We start from the raw sequence: 17,936 nt of genomic DNA on the forward strand, positions 1-17,936 counted from the left end.
GAAGGGTTACAATAATATCTTTTCACCTTATCAGACATGGCTGGTCCAGGAGAGTGATCAAAGTCCCTCTGCAGTGGAAGGTAAATTATTTGTATATTCTGGAGCTGGTGACAAGACCTGCGGACCAGGGTGGTCATTCATTTTTAAGTCACATCAAGTCTTCAAGCCCATTTCCCCTCTGTCTCTTTCTCAGGTCTCTCCTCCATTTCTCCCTCCCTTGTTCTGCCATTGTCACACGCTCACCTGGATGATGGATCAAAAGCCTTAAAAGCAGCTGTTTTCACATTTCATCATTGTCATGCAACTCGTTTCCTGCTTTGCTTGCGACCATCCCACTGCCAAAAATACCCTTGGCATTCAAAGGTATGACACCCTCCTTGTGGGGACCACTGGCTTGGGTCAGGGGAGCCCAGAAGGAGTCAGGTGTCTCTGCTGCTTTGAAGAGGCCCCAGACACATCAAAAGGAAGAATTCCTCATGTCCCCGTGGTTCTGACAGCTTCAGATGACAGCGTCAGTTTTCATCCCAGGGAAGATGGATGATCTGAAGGAAAGTAGGAAGGTTTGAATGTGGAGAGATGACTGAACATCTCTGAGGGGAGAGAGTGAGCAGGACTTTGGGAGACACTGACCCCTCTTCTGCCCAGGTTGTGCACTGGCTGCTCAGACAGCTTGTTCTGGCTGCTCCATCTGGCTGTGCTGAGGAATCCTGTTCCTGGGTTCATTGGAGTGGGGACTGATGAGGGCAACGGAGTCTCGCTTTGTGTGATCACAGACAGGATAAGGGACCTTTTTACTGCTGCTGCATTCCAGCTCCCTCCTGGTCTCATCTCTCCCCCATCTGGTTTGGGCCAGCCTAAATGTAGTAGGGATATTATCTGACAATTCCCGACACCAACACAGGAAGGGGATGGAGACTGGCTCATTGGAACAGAGTGGAGGGGAAAGCAGTCTCTGGTCCACCTCTGCAGTTGGGTGGGTCTGGGGGGCTTGGTGCATTGGCATATATGGGGTCACTTGCTGGGACTCCTCCTCCCTCCCCTGACTTTGTGGAGCTGTGTTAACTCAGAGATGATGTGGAGGGGCTGTTGCTTCCTCCAGGCTGACAAATGGAGGTGTCTCCAGGACATGCATTGGCTATGTGGAGTGCTTTGTTTCTGAGCCATAAGGGCAATGATTTAACTAGGGGTTTGCCTGTGCTGAGGAGAATGGGACAGGGAAGGAGGGAGTGAGAAAGAGATGGGAAGTGGAGAGATGTGGGTAAATGAGGGGAAAAGGCAAGAGAAGGGGAGGGAAGGAGAGAGCCAGGAAAGAGGATGGGAAAAAAGCTGGAGAAAGAAGGGGTGAGGGGTGAGGTGATGGGACAGGGAGAGCTGTAGTGTTTGGGCATGTCTTTACTGCAGCGTTCATCTGAGTTCTTACTCAGGTGTGCTCCCTAACCTGGCTCCGGTCCACACAAAAAAGCCTCTTGCCCAACTGTGGCAATGCTTTCAACCTGGGCTGTCTGCTTACCCTTGGGTTGGTAACCCAGCTACTCCGTAGTGCGGATGTTGCTAGTACTCCAGTGCCTTCCCAGAATTCCCCTTGGGCTGCATGTTCTTGCCATCTGCCTACAGGCTACTTCTGTTCTGGAAGTCACCTAGCAGTTTATACGCCGCTGGGTCAGCATTTAACCCACACTGGATGCAGCCTGCTGTACTGGCAACATTGCCACTGTGCTTTCCCAGCACCCAAACAGAAGAGATGGCATCTGGGAAGTCATCTCTCCAGCACACTGCCAGCTGGCCAGAGGCTGACCCTAACCTCTGGTGTGAGGTCAGTAAGAGCCATGATTTGGAGATGCTGCCCCAAACCTGCAGTTTTACAAGGCCGCCTCCAAGGAGCTGGCAGAGAAGGGGATTCACTGGATCTCAGTGCGGCGAGCAAATCAAATCCCTCCAGAACATGTACAGGAAGAGCAAAGATCAATACTCAACAGTCCAGCAACTCACCGACAACGAGCCTGTAACACAGTGAGCTGGATTGGTGCTCAGCACTGCCCCGAGCATAACACCTGTTTTCATGCTGGACGAGCTTTGGACTCTGGGCAGTGTTAGTGCTTGCCGGGGAGCAGAGGAACTGGAGCAGACACTGGGAGCCCTGGAACCAGGGCATCCCCTTCTTTAGTCTGTGGCAGCTGGAGTGTCTGTGCTGATGACTTTTAATAAGTTATTCTGCTGTTTGATCCCTCAGTGTGTGAGTGCTGGGGAAACAACAGAGCGAGACAGGAATGTCAAAGCAAAGGTTTTAATGAAGTCTCAAATTAACACCACATAAAGCTGTTTGTCTCACAGGTGAACTGATATAGCACATTAATGTGGTGCTCACATTATTTTCTCCTCCTCCCCCTGAAAAGCAAGGATGTGGCATACAAGGTTATCTTTCCCTTGCTCTTCTGGAGCTGGCCCCAGTTGTCAGAGACCCGTAAACCAGCACAGTCAGGGACCCATTCTGGGCCAAAGTTCTCCCTGAAAGGGTGCAGGTCCAGAACCTGGGGTGGTGAGGGCCGTAGGTCTCTGACACTCCCATGTCACAACCAAGGGAGATGGGCAAAGCACCATCTCTGGAAGGTCAGGCCCCACAGGATTCTATCAGAGCATCCATGGCCTGTGGCCACCTGATTGGCTCACGCCCACCATATTAAGCCAGAATGTGAGCTGGGTGGGCCATCTGAGCAACTGTGCAGACTTCCTGCTTCTGCCCCATTGGACCCTGCTCTTGCCTGCCTCCTGCAATGCTTCTCCAACTCTGTTCCTGATTCCTGTTACACTCCTGAGCTGTTCTTCACTCCTAGCTCCCACCTTGCTCCTGCTCCAGGGCTGATCCTTGCCTCTCTCCGATTCCTGCCCTTTCACCTTGCTCCTGACCATCGGCTACCAGTTCTGGCTCTGGCCCCTGGCTCTGACTTCTGACTCAACTCTTGATTCTGGCATTTGGTATCTTACCCCAATTCTGGTCTTAAGCTCTGGTATTTGGCAACTGACTCTGGCTCTGCCCCCTGTTTTCATTCCCCTACCTGAACTCCTGCTCTGCCCCCTAGGCCAGACCGCCTACGTCCTGTTCCTAACATTCCGTTGCATTAATGCCAACACCTGGAACAGGTCATTATCCTGAGCTGGATGTAGGCCTTGCCAGTGGCTGAAACAGGCTGCAGACAGAAATCTAGAGTGGGCCAAGCCAGAGGTAGCACACTTTACTGACATGGTGGGCTAAGACCACTTCCACTCAGGAACCTGGGAAGGACAGACAAGTTCTTCCACAATACCCTGCAAAGGATCGCACCCCCTCCACCTGCAAAGCAGGTTTGACTGTCAGAAAAATGAGCCAGCCCGCCACTTCCCGCAAGGGGTTTGTGCTCAGAGCCTGAGTCCCTCTGACCCTCAGTTTGAAACATCTGGGTGTGGTTACTCCTAGGACCAGCTATGGTCGTTTTCATGTTGCTCAGAGTGTTGAATGAACCACACAGGGTCAGTTCAGATAGAGCCCAGGAGGAGGAGCCAGGATCCTTCTCAGGGCTGGAAGAGGTATCTCCTCACCACCAAGCCCACCTGGCCTCTCCCTGCCTTCCACTCGCTTGGCCCTCCCTCCAATCCTGGATCCTTCCTCTGTGCTCCTAGGCAACTTCTTCAACTGATCTTCTTCCCCATTCTCTTTGGTAGCCACTGATCCAATCCCTTTCTCCACATTCCTCATCCCAGGCAACTCCTGATCCAGCCCCTTGGCCCCAGTTGTGGGTTCCACCTCAGACCCTGTACACTGCAACCTAGGGCAGGTCTGCTGACTGGGAGATGTCTGAGTGTAAGGGGAATTCCCTGCTGGCGTGGGGCTGGTGGAATGGCCCTACACCATTCTCCTTGCATCCCCCAGCCTAGGGATAATCTGGGAGTGGGGGGGGGGTGTTGAGGGCAAGAGTGGTATGGCTAGAGTGCATTTCGCTCTGGTTATTCTGAGCTGGTATAATGGCCCATAGGGATTGTTGAACAGAACATAAATTACAGCAGCATTGGGGACCTTTCTGATCCCTGGCTACCTGTCCAGACACTGGGGAGCCAGTGTGCAGCCATCTTTGCTCCTCCCTGCTCCTGAGCTGCCCCTCTACAGTTCAGAAGTGGGGTCCCTGTCATGATTAACTATGATTAGTTGCGCTCAAAAGCCAGGGAACCTCAGAGGCTGTCCGTGTCCAGCAACCTCATTAAATAATCCTCTGCCACCATGGACACTGGATTGGCACATCTCCATACATGTATGTTACCAGAAATAATAATATTTCCGTGCCCGAGAAGTACATTTCCAACAGAGCTAGGGGCACCTCAACCCAGGGGTCAGGTTGGCTTGTTTCAGGGTGTGAAAGGCGCTCCCTGTTTGTGGTGCTTTGCGCTCCATCCCTTATCAATCACGTTCCAGAGTGGGAGAGATTTGATCATGAACATATTTAGACCATGTTTTCACTGTTGCTTTTCAGGTTTCCTCTCACTCCGGTGTTACAGGGTGAAAAGGGCAGCTGCAAACCCCCACAGCCAACTGTGATTGAATAGTATTAAAAGAGAGAGAGAGAGAGAGAGAGGATTGAATCAAAAAATGAGCATTAGCACCAAGCAATAGAGAGCAATGTAAATCAACACCAGCAAACACCAGTGGGACAGAAACACCTTCGCCAGGTCTGAGACACTATGAATTACTTATTCAGATCCTAGATTATTAGTGAGGAGAGGCACTCACAATTGATATAGATCTTGCAGTCTGAGCAAATCCGAAGAGGCAGCTGGCTCTCTGCCTATCGCAACCATTACAGATGTTTTCATCTGGCGTCAGGCTATTCATTTATCAGCAGAAAAAAAAGAGGGGTGGGGGAGGAAGGAAATCACCATTTTAATTTTAAAATAAAAGGGAAAAAAAATCACAGCACCCGATATGAAGTGTTTTCCACTGGCAGCATATGGAATAGCTGTCATTAATAGCTAAAATGTGTAGCAAGACAGCAGAGCACCCCAAGCCACAGAGATTATATTTAACATTGTTAATAAAGCAGTGACTGGGCATGCTAGACTTTCCTAAATTATTATGGGTAACATTTTCAAAAGCATCTAAGTGACTCTTTTTTGAAAATGGGATTTAGGCTCCTAAATCATTAAGGGTCTGTCTACACTGCAGTTAGAGGTGTGATTGCAGCTTGGGTAGACATATTGTAGCAGGGCATGGTCTGAGCCTGTCTTCTTGCACCACAGAAACCTACTCAGACTCCACTGGTCGGATCTCTGTACCATACTGTTTAGTGAAGTTCCCTCCACCAACACCTTTACAGTTTGATGCAGCAATATTATTTGCAATATCCCTTGTATCTTCAGCCCTTCTCCCAGAGCCCAAGAGGAGAAAAGATCTCCCTTCCTGGAGCTCTCTTCAACTCTGAACTCAGCTAGCCCTGCTCCTCCCTTTCCCTCATAGCCTTGCACTGCACCTTACCAGTCTTGAGTTGACGGGCTAATTGGCTCTTTAGCTCCTGCATCTCCCCATCTGATTAGATCAGTAACTTCAGTTACCCACTGGTCAGCCTTCTCTTGGGAACTACTTGGTGGCAAAGTGCTCAGGGTGCAGGCTCACCTATTAACTTCCTGCACTCTGTCACACAGTCCCACCCTAGCTTCAATCTAGTTAGCACAGCCAAAAATAGCAGGGAAGACAGAGTAGTGCACACTTTCAGTGGGGACTGTACAAGCCCGCCTGGAACCCTGGGTACACACTCCTGTAGCTAGCCTGTGCCTGGATCAGGGCACTGCAGCTTCCCCACTATTGTTAACCTATGCTAGCTTAAAACTAGTGTAGGGATGGCCGCCCAAACTGCAATTCCCCGCTCCAATTGCAGCGTAGCCCATACCCCTACATGCTTTTGGAAATTTGATGCTATTTGCATGATGGGAGCCATCTAGATCATGATATCGGGGCACTATTGTGCTAGGTATTGTACAAACACAGTGAGCAGTAGTCGTTGCCCTGAGGAATTTAGACAAGACAGACAAAGGGTAGGAGAACCAATTGACAGATGGGAAACTGAGACACAGAGAGATTAAGTGACTTGCCCAGGGTCACTCTGGCAGCCTGTAGTGGAGTGTGGGACTGAAGCCTGATCTCCTGAGTTTTACTCACCAGACCATCCTGATGCAAAATGACATGGTTTCAAAGATCCCCAGTTATGGCTAAACCCCTCTTTGTATAGAGGAGAAATGACCAAGACTTGGAATTTTTTTCCAGGGAAATCATCTATAATGATTTTGTCACAGCAATTAACAGCCATAACAAACCTACAGTCTTGAATATATGGATAAAAAACAGAGGGCCAGATTGTGGCAGAGCAATATGTGGGCTGCATTGTTGGGCTGATGGTGCACTTGTCATGTGACTGAACACTCAGGTCAGACTCACTCCAAGCAGGCCCCAGTAACCCCACCCCCTTTTGTAGGTCATTGCTTAACTGACCCTGTTAACCGGTGATAGCTCAAGCTCTTGCTGCATAGATGAGGGAAGGGAATTGCTGAGAAGGCATTGACCAAGGGACTGGTAATGCCTGGCTTCTGAATCTCAATTAGTCTATGGTTAATGTTGCCGGCAGCGGTCTGGAACAGACTGTCACCGCCCTAGAGAGAGAGAGAGAGAGCAAGAGAGAGCAAGGAATGTACAACACTAGAAGCAATGAGGATAAAGGGGAGCAGTGCTGAGGAAAGGTACACATGGAGCTGGGTTAAGGTCTGAAACAGTTACAATAGTTACTTAATATCAGTGCAAAGAAGCAGGCTAAAAAGAACGGCCTAATGTACATAATGTGGAGAAAGGAGTCATCTCCTGGGGTCCAGCAGTGCTGGATGAAGATGTGGCCCCATGGGGCACATCAGCCCTGGTGCCCTGTGCCTTAATCCTCAGCTGTGCCAAGATCACACTTGGCAAAGCTGAGAGAGGCAAAGGTACTTAAGCCACCTTCTCCAATCACGGGGCCAGTCAGAGCTGAATCAGTCCCTGGCACAAGTTAGAGAATGCTAAGGGCCATTAAGATGGCCTGCTCCCAATTTACTCCACCTGTCAGAGTTGGGGGAGTGGGTAGCATAAATTGGCTATGCTGGCTTTATGCTTCCTGGGATTCCCCCGTCCCTGTCTGGAGCCAAAGATCTGGCTGTGGCTGTGGTCTGGATAAAGACCACTAAACTATTTCCCAGAGATCACTAACTAGCGATCAGGCGGTAACAACCTAGTCACTACTGATGAGAGCCAAATTCACACCAGTGACCTAGAGCTGAAAGGCTCAATCTCCCATCACCAGGCCCGAGAGACAACTTGTCCCCCCTTGCCATGTACGTGAAGCCAAGCCTCATTATAGCCAAGCCTGTTTTCTACCCCAATAGGGCAGAGGATTTTGCATGTGATGGGCAAAGCTCCAAGGGTTTTGAGAGTCAATTCTGTCACCGTGGGCATCAAACTTAGCCAGGCTTCTGTAATGTGGATTTGGGTAGGGAGTCTTGTGGGAACAGGATTTCTCCTGCGATTCCTGGTACCTCCAGGCAGCTTCAGGCTGGGTCAGAAATCCCATGAGAATTTGCTGCTTCTGGCCCAAGTCTGGACTTAGATCAAACTTGACAGCGTTAACCCTGCTTATCAATCCTCAGTGTTTTGCTGCGTTGTGCCCAGTGTTGAGCCAAGATCTGAAGCTCCCTTGGGGCCTAGTTTGCCTGTCTTTGGTGTGCATACAGGGCTGAGCTGCAAGAATGCCTGCTGGGATCTTGAGGGCGCCTGTTCTGCTGACTGACTATGGTGTGAGGGCTGTGACTTTCCCCCATGCAATGAAAGAGGGGGACGTTAACGTCAGGTGCTGGGATCCCGAGTCTCCATGTGGGCATGTTCCATTGACCAGCAGTAGTGTTGAGCGACAGCGCTTTTCTCTCTCAGGAGGAGCAATAACTAGGTGAGAGACACCTGTGTATGTGAGAGCATCCGAAAGAGCAGCCAGAGAGGTGACTTGTTCAGCTCTGGCACCCTAATATGGATCTACAACACACTGGCTTTGTGTGTGGGCTCATATTTCCCTTTAGTGACCAGTCCCTGCAAGTAGAAAAGCCTTTCAACAAGCGGAGTCACTCCTGCAGCTCAGATAGCAGGCGCTTGTCCTAAAGGCGCTAGGTTTGATCCTTACTGTTGACAGGTGATGTCTATATGCATGTGGCTGTGGTGCGTTACATAGACATGGACAGGATGGATCATTGCTCCATCATATCCTCGTTCGACTCTAAGCCAAAAAGCTTGGGGAAACAGAGTGCTCTTGGCCTTTATGGTAGCAGAGATATGAGCCAAAGCTGCCCTACTGGGCACAGTGCTAGCTGTGTTGTGCCAATGCCAAGCTATGGGGAGGACAGCATGGTAGGTTGGCTCACGGGGGCTCAATGCTCTGCAGAGGCTGCAGCTGAGCTGCTGGTGTTGGCTGGCTGGGAACTGTAACTATGGCAGCAGCAGGCTCTGCGTATCAAAATGGCTTGGGGGCCAGTTTAAAAAAAAAAAGATTAGAAATTCTAATAATTATATACAAATTGGAGCCCCTGGGAGGATCGGATTTTCTGAGTGTCTTTCATCTGCGCAGGGCATACCCTAGGACGCCAGCTAAATACCTGGGTCCTGTAGGAAGCCAAGCGTACGCGCAGAGAGGTCAGCTCATTAATAAGGCAGGGGGAAAGGGGAACGGGCTTTGCTGGCCCCCTGGCATCGTGGGCACTCTCATTCCATAGAGAGCGAGGTGTGCTGAGCCAGGGATGCTTGGACCCTCGCTGTGGAGTTAATCAAAGAGCCTGCAACTTCTCTATGTTTTTATATATATATAAAGAAGGTGGAGTGTTGGGGAAAGGGGAAAAATGACTAAATTGCTGCAAAGCGACATGTTGAGACCTGAAATTGAGTGGAACGTTACATTTTTTAAATTAGTTTTTCTGCAGTCCTCTCCCTGGCGTCTCTCTTTAATCTTCAGCTCTTGGGAGATTTCGCCCCCTCCCACCTGCCCCCTGGGTTTCTTTTGCCAATTTATCCTGCTGCTGCGATCAGGGTGGGGATAGGGGGAGCAGGACAGATTCCTCGGGCAGGGCAGAGCAGCGTGGGCTGTATGTGGGATTGATCCTGCCAACACCCTGTGATGTGAGCAGAGGGTGCTCAGTGCCTCACAGAACTGCTAAATTCTCCGAACAGTCTGACAGACAAAGGCCCAACGCGTGAGCTAAGTCCTAGGGGTGTGTGGGTATCTTGCTCTGCCAGTGCCAGGCCTCCTTCTCCAAGCCCCTGTCAGGGTCTGCAGCCCCTTCATCAGCCAGTTGCACACAGGACTGACATTTCCAAAGGGATAGCAGGAATATCTCCTCTGTGCCTGACCAGCGCTACGGAAGGAGAAACTGCTCCGAGAATGATCTGTGGCAGGTGGAACACAAGCCAGAGTCCAAGCTGAGGCAGCATGTGTAGGGGGGTGTTTAGGTTAATGTGCTTTCTTCATGCATGTCTCCTCCTAGTGGCTGGCTGCAGCAACTCTAACAGCCTGCGACTTCACCACAGCTCAGTCCTTTGGATCAAGTCATGGGGAGGAGGCTAGTGTTGAAGGGCCTGTGTTTGATTCCTGCCGATGGCTGTGGTGTCGGTATGCCCATCCCCATGGTGTTACAGTTAGTTATTTTCAGGTAGGCACCCAGACATGCTGGCTGGATATAGTAAATCTGCTTGTTAATAAGGAACCTTACTTTCAAGGGGATCCCTGGGGCATCCTTGTCCCTTTGTGGTTCACACCCCCTTTCCCCCCCGATGCCATGTACTCTCACTGTAAGCACCTCCCTCACCCCACAAGAGGCAAAGTTCTGGTACAGGGGAGGGTGGGTAAGTGACAATGTATACAGTATCGTTGACAAGGCCCCTGCCTTAAGGAGTGTGCGGTCTCAAGCAGATGGAACAGAGAAGGGCGTCAGCAGGGAAAAATCCTGGGAGCTTGTCCAGGGGGTTTTGTTTAGTTGGTCTAGTTTGGGTGAGTTAAATTTTCAGATTAGAAAGACAGGGAGCTGGAGTAGATCCCAAGGCTCCAGTGGTGGTGGGGGGAGCAAGCGATAGGAAAGGAGATTCAGTGGGGCTTTGAAGGGGCTAGTGAACTGTTTGGTGCATGGGGCAGAGAAGCCGCTCCAGCGCAGGGGACGCTGGGAGAAGAAGGTGCAGAGCTGGGGCAGGAGAAAAATAGGAGCCCCAAGGACAGAGGAGTGAGCAGAGCGTTTTGGAGGAAGAGCAGGATGTCAGTGAAGGAGGTCTGAGTAGGGGGGTGACACGGGCATTCGAAGGGTGTATCGGGGGTGGGTGCAAGGGAGAGGGCATGACATCCGCAGGGGGTGGAGGGTGGGGTGTGTGTGCATGCAATGCAGTGGGTAGCAGGCTGGGAATTGCTGGCTGCTTGGATTTCCCTGGAATTGCTGTGAAAGGATCGCTGGTTCAGATATCCTGGCTGGAGAGAGCAGGGGTCTGACTCCCAGGCAGCTGTGAATCCTGAAGGCAAAGGATCGTAGTGCGGAGGAGGAGGTGTACAGCAAAGCTATTTGTTACGACAGCAGCCCCTCGGTCACTGTGAAGCTTTGGGCTTTATTGAAGCACTATTAGCACACCCTGATCCTATAGCTCTGTGAGAAGTGAGCTCAGCCTGCAGGCTTCTAGGCTATAACGTAACCAGGGGGCGAGGGGCTTCTATGACTGACTGGGAATGAGCCGCTTTCTGTGGACCAGGTTTGGGTTTGACCCTTGTCCTGTTCATCTGGCCCCACTCCATAATCACACATAGACATCTCTGTACTCTCTATTCAAGGAAACTACGTTCAAAGCCCCCACGAGGTTTGCAGGAGTGCGCAGCAGTCCCGGTCACAGGCAAATGAATGGCAGTGAGCAGCAGGGTGGAAGAGATGGGCGATAGCTTGCTTACTTGAACCCTCTTATACACGCAATATATCTACAGTGCAATCAGAGGTGTGATCACAGCTTGGGTAGCTTCATTCTAGCAGGGCTAAAAATAGCAGTGAAGACGTGGCTGCATGGACCCCGGCACAGGCTAACGACGTGAGCACTTGGTGTTCCAGGCAGGCTTGTGTGCCTGGGTCGGTGCCATTATGCTGTCACTGCTGTTTTTAGCTGACCTAGCTAGATTAAAGCGAGCAGGACTATGCCTACCCAAGCTACCATCACACCTCCATTTGCAGTGTAGACATACCCTCAGCGTGATCGCAGAAGCCAGCCTGCGTGTGCATATACTGCTGTGAGCACGCTTGTGCACATCTGTATGTGTGACCACCAAGCAAAGCATGGCGAGAGTGCACCTCCACAGGACAGGGCAAGCAGATGTTACGGAGAGGCCTGAGCAGTCCCCGTTGCATTCACGTGGTCCCTGGCTAAGCAGTGGTTTCTTTGAGTTAGAACTGAAGTTCCTGAAAGAATCTTCCTGTCCTCTGTCAATGTTTCTTTGGGGCTTCTCAGCTGCGTTTTTAACTGCGAGGCACCCAGATCAGGAGTGACATAAACCATAGAATTCCATTTGGAGTGTGTCCCTTGAAAGCTTGTCATGATGAACTCCTAGCCTGGCGTGTAGGGAGGGTGTGGGCTGTCATCTCAGATGAGGAGAGAGCTCCCCGGATAACACCACCACGCATCTCCAATCCATCACTTTCGCTGCAGGCTATTAAAAATTAACCAAACTGTGTTCATCATTAACATGCAGCCATGTGGATCTTGAAGCTCCTGGTGCCCATTTGCAGGGCTTTTGTTATGTATTTTTCAGCACTTTGTCGCTTTAATTGTTCACCTTTCTCTGACATGCCAGGCTGTGGCTCGCACGTCAACTGCCGAGAACAGAGTGGCTCTTTTCTTGTTGCAGAACAGAAGTTAGAGATGGGAAAGGCTTAGCAAGTCCACCCTCCGGGGCCCAGGATTACTCCCTGCAGTCTATTGGCCAGCCTAGTTTTCAGTGCCCCCACTCCTTCCCTGTGGGAGAGGATTCCAGAGTGTAATTGATCTCTGGGGGAGGACTGTATTTTCCTTTGCTCCAGTTCATCCCATTCCCCCTAGTTCTACCCACTTTGGATGTCACTGGATAATCCCTCTTCCTCTTTCATTCTCCTGTCTCCTTCAGGTGCGTACAGATAATTAGTATCTTGTTCCCATCTTTCCTTATTCATCATCTGGGCCTGATCCTGCAGCCTTTGCTCACATTGGGCCTCTGAGTACAATGGCCCATTGGCTTCAATAGGGCTACTCACAAGTGTAAGGGCAGCAGGACCAGGCTCAATACATGTTTAATTCTTTCCTCCTGTATTGAACTTTCTGACTTCCTGATTTGAGCAGCCAGATGGGGGACTCCCATCTCCCCCAGCTCGGACTAAGAGCACAGTAGCTTCCCATCGCTGCTTTTGCACTGGGATTCTAGCTCGGCTCCATCCCACGTCTGCTTGCGTTGCCTGGCTCCCTGTTAAAAATGGATGCTGTGAAGCTGTCACAGCAGCTGGGATGCGACTTAACAAGGGACAGGATGAGAACAGCTCCCTGCTGTTGTGAGTCTCAGTTCAGTCCTTGGTGCTGCTAAAATGGGTGGGAAATACGAATGCTAGATGCACGTGGCAGTGCAGGGTCCTGGCATAGGGCCACATGCTACGTGGTCCAGAGGAGAGGGGAGGCGCCAAAGAGCACGTTCCACTGGAGGTGGACGCAGCATGTGCCCCGCCCTAGCGCCAAGTGCAACCTCCACTTGGTCCTTCTTTCCTGCTGGCCCCAGGGGTAGCAAGAAACTGTGGCCAGCGATACGGAGGGAAGAACCAAACCCAGGCTTCTCTCAGGGCAGTGTGGAGTGCCACCACTGAGCCCCCGGGTCAGCCAGTTGTTCACAGCTTCAAGACACTGTTGCACTTTCAGAAGAAACCTCTGTATGTTGAGACAGGCAACTGATTTGGGCCCACTAAAAACTGATTCAAAGCCTAGCCCACAACTCCCACCTGCACAGGCTGGGCATTCAGTGCAAGCAAAGCAAGTGACAGCTTGGAGCCCTGCGTCCCTTGCAAACGGAGCAAGCCATAGGCTGAGGCCTGGTCTCCCTCTGGCAGCAGAGCCACGAGGCGGAGTTGCCAGCTCACCATTGGACCCCTCACCCTCTTAGCAGCAGCACTGGAGTGGAAGGTTATTCATGGCCTGAACCTGCTGTCTGGCAGCTTGGGGGAGTTGTCCCCATTTGGAGCAATCAGATAGAAACAGTATTTAGCACTTCTTCTAGTGTTTGCAGTGCTTGCTGAGCCACCCAGCAGCAGCTTCATCAGCAGAACGAAGGGTCCTAAGGCCACCATGAAATCTAGTCAGTTGACACTGGTTGGCAGCCTGCGCCACGGACGGATGGAGACTGCATTGGCACAGTGGGTTGTTGTGCAGACCCCATGTGTAGAGGTTAGCTGAGCATATTCCTTGGTCAGTTTGGAACCTATTCAACATTTAGCACAGAGGTTGAAGTACAGCCATTGGCCACCAAGAAACAACTGGGTACCGGGTTACTGGGCTTGACACAGGGATCACTAGGTGGCATGCTGTGGCCTGTGATATGCAGCAGGTCAGACGAGATCATCCTGGTTCTTTTTGGCCTTAACATCTATGAATTATTCCAGTGGCAACTGGGCTTTTGGTCTTGTCTCCACTAGATTTCTTTTCCTAACGCTTCCCACCATAGCAATGGTGCTGGCTCTGGTATAGATAAGGCATCCGTGACTGTGGGCCTTATAACCTCAGTGGGCCTGATCCAAATCCCATCTTTTGGTTGACTTTAGTGCAGAGGCACTGTCTTTCTGAGTTGCCAGGGGGTGCTCGACCCCTGCTCTGCCCCAGGCCCTGCCCCCACTCCACCCCACCCCTTCCCCAAGCCCCTGCCTGCACCTCTTCCCGCTCTGCCTTTTTCTGCCCCATTCATCCCCCTCCCCCAAGTGCACCCTGCCCTCGCTCCTCCCCATCCCTCCCAGAGCCTCCTGCATGGCTGGGCTCCACGAATGCTTCCATCAGTGAAGCTGAACCACTGGTAGTAACGGTGCCAAATCTTAGGGTGAAAAGGCTGGTGTCGACCTCCTCTTTCCGAGCTTTAACTTGGCACTGTTGAAATGGAATAATCAAGGAGCTGCTTTCACGTATGTATTTTTGAAATCGTCTAACAGCGTGAAATAAGCCATTCAATAATTAATTGACAAAGTTGAACTCCTGATTCCAGTGCCAGGGCTGAGGGTGGGGGTTCATCCTTTGCTGACAAATGATGTGAAGAGTAATTGCTGGATGAGGAAAAGAAAGATATTAACATAAGATTTGTCAGGTTCCTCGTAGGAATTCATCACAGGGGGTCTGTGGCTTTGGATGGGATTTACTCTGCTAATTCATCACTAATTAACATTATAAATTGGACCAGACACAGGGGGAAATAAAGTCTATGCATCTTCAATGAGAGAGGAACAGAAATAAAATAATTTCTTTGTAGGGGGATGAGCTAGAGAACAAAAAGAGGAGACAGAAAGGGGCGTATAATGCTGGTCAATAATTTGACATCTGGATGAGCGCGTTTGTCACAAGGGGAAGCCCCCTTCACAGGTCCCATGCCTATGCACCACATCTGTCAGCTGAGCTAGAAAACAGCAGTAGACAGTGATTTAGGAGACCTGAATTCTGTTCTCAGCTCTTCCATTGGCCTGTTGTGTGACTCTGGGTGAGTCTATTTGCCTGTCTGCCATGTTTATTTAGAAGGTAAACTCTCTGAGGACTGTACAGTGGGGCCCCAATCTTTAAGTGCCACCATAGCACAAATAATAATAAGTCACTGGTCTTGCTGGGGTTTCCTGCTTCTTAAAATGGCACTGCTGGAGACTGTCCGGGGGGCAAGTTTGTAGCATGAACTCATGCCCACGTACACCCCAGTAATACCATAGTGAGGGGAGACATGTAATTTCCTAGATAGCTGGACCATTCCCAGTACTTCAACTGCTGTAACTCTCAATAATACGAGTTACTCACCACGGTTATAACTTCAACTGTACAACAGTTAATTCCCCAGGAACACAGACTCTTATAACCCTGACACCATGGTAACAAATTCAGAGTTTTAAGGCCAGAAGGGGCAAATACATCAATCAATATCTGTAAAATATAATGACTATGAGCTCCAAACTCTGGTTCTAACACCATCACTACTATTTGTCTGTCTTTCTGTCTACCTGTGCTATTTTTATGGTACGTATAGTATACTTGTGCTACCCCAACCCTGGTGACTACATTGACAGCATGGTTCTTGTGTATCTGCCGTTCTGGCTCCCTCTGAAGGTTCTAGGATTCTGGCCCTGGCACATTTCCATCCCTGGCAGTGAACATCAGGCAGAAAGAGTGCCAGCCAGGTGCTGGTGAAGAGAAGTTTGCATAGCATCTCCGTAGCCACACAAGGATGCACATGCCATGCATTGTTTACTTTGGGAAAAGCTGCTCCCAGGTTTCAGATGGAGGCTGGTGAGGGCAAGTGACTTCTTTGTCTCTCTGGGACAATGGAAGGAGTGGCTGGGTTACACTGGGACATTCCAGAAGAGCCTGACATAGTTTGGAATCTGGAGCCACACCTTGCCATTCTGAGAGAATGCAGAGCTGAGAATTCCTCCAAGGGTTTGAACAGGAACACCTGCATCTCTCTGAATGAGACTTCTGAGAATAGGAGTAGTGATGGTTCCCAGTTAGTAAATGCTGCTTCTCAGCTATTTCTCTTGTAGAACTCCACCAACTGTAGCTCAGCTCCCCTTTCTCTTGTATCACCAATTTCTGATCCCTGGCTTTTCCTGGCTTTGGCTAACTCTACAGTGCTCTTGCCAGGTCCTGCACACTAACCCCATTCTTGCCATCCCAGCTGTGGATCTGACACTCTGGCCATGAGCACAGTATAAAGACCTCAGTATGGCAGACAGACAGCTTTGCCACAGGAGGAGAAAGAGGAACTAAGACGGATGGAGGAAAATACATCTATAAAAAGAACAAACTTGTCTTCTTGGAAAGCCCGCTCAGTAGGTCACCCAGCCCTGTGTTATCTTTCTCTCCTCTGCCTCTGTGTGACCAGATATGGGGGTGGATGGATTGGGAAGCTGCACCAAGCTGGGATGCTGACGGGAATGAAGACTTTGATTAATAACAACGTTTCCTCGGCACAATCTATTCCAGACACTTTGCTGCATCTGTCAGCCAAGGAGTTGCCCTTGAGGAAGCAGCCAAGGAAGATGACAAGTTTTTAAATTCTCAGGAGGCAGAACTGGGTCTGAGGGAAAAGGGTTTGGGCTCAAAGGGTTATGTCTGTTCTGAGCCTCTCAGTAGGGTTTGGGCTCTGAATTTCCATTTTCCCATGGGATCCTACATGTCTCTCAGGCATCCAAAGGCAAAAAGCCAAACCGGGCTTTCTTCTGCATTTCTTTAATTGCAGCTGAGATTTTGGGAATTCAGGTTCCTTCAAGAGTCAAATCAGGTCACAGAAACGTAGACAAACTTGGCGGGAGAGAGCCACAAGTCCACTCTTTGTCCTCCTGACAGAGGACCCCTAGAGGTCTTTTAACTAGATCTATTGCTGACAGTTGGCAACTTCTCTATCCCAGATTTAAATTCATTAGCATTGGGGGCCCCTGTTAGGTTGCCTGTTACATATGCTAATGAGTCCCTGGCTGGAAAAACCTGTGTGTGTGTGTGTGTGTGTGTGTGTGAGAGAGTGAGTAAGTGAGGGAGAGATGATGTGGCATCTAGTGGCTGGTCCCAACAACTATAACAGACTCCTAATGTAGCCAGTTTGTAATAAACTGAACCTGAAATGTCAACCTCTGCTATTGGGGCTCTAAATTGCCCTGGAAAAACCTTGCAGCCTGAGTCAAACTTCATCTGTTATCAGGGAAAGGACAAGGAACTTACAGAGAGTGGGCTGTGTGTGTAACCCTCAGGAACAGGGTGTGGGTCCTTTAAGATAGGTGTCATATCTATAAAACTTTTAGGAATAAGGGCTGGGATCACGGTGAGCCTAAAATCATAAAAATGTAGGACTGGAAAGGCCCTTGAGAAGTCATCTAGTCCAGTCCTCTGCACTGAGGCAGGACTATGTATTATCTAGACCATCCCCCACAGGTGTTTGTCTAACCTATTCTTGAAAACCTCCAGTGATAGAGATTCCACAGGCTCCCTAAGTAATTTGTTCCAGTGTTTAACTAGCCTGATAGGAGGAAGTTTTTCCTAATGTCTATCCTAAATCTAAGTCCATTGCTTCTTGTCCTGTTCCTGTGAATGAGAACCATTTATCACCCTCTTCTTTATAACAATCTTTTACATACTTGAATACCATTATCATGGCTCCCCTCAGTCTTCTCCAGACTAAACAAACCCAATTTTTCAATCTTTCCTCATAGCTCATGTCTTCTAGACCTTTGATCACTTGTGTTTTTCTCTTCGCTGGACTTTCTCCAATTTGTCAACATCTTTGCCGAAGCGTGGTGCCCAGAACTGGAGACAGTACTCCAGTTGAGGCTTTATCAGTGGTGAATAAAGGTGGAAGAATTATTTCTCGTATCTTGCTTACAACACTCCTGCTAATACATTCCAGAATGATTGCTTTTTTTGCTACAGTATTACATTGTTGACTCATATTTAGCTTGTGATCCACTATAATCCCCATATTCTTTTCTGCAGTACACCTTCCTAGACAGTCATTTCCCATTTTGTATTTGTGCAGTTGATTGTTCCTTCCGAGGTGCAGTACTTTGCATTTATCCTTATTGAATTTCGTCCTATTTATTTCAAACCGTATCTCCAGTTTGTCATGATAATTTTGAATTCTAATCCTGTCCTCCAA

This window comes from Eretmochelys imbricata, chromosome 3 (assembly GCF_965152235.1).
Source record: "Eretmochelys imbricata isolate rEreImb1 chromosome 3, rEreImb1.hap1, whole genome shotgun sequence".
In the NCBI taxonomy this organism is placed as follows: Eukaryota; Metazoa; Chordata; order Testudines; family Cheloniidae; genus Eretmochelys; species Eretmochelys imbricata.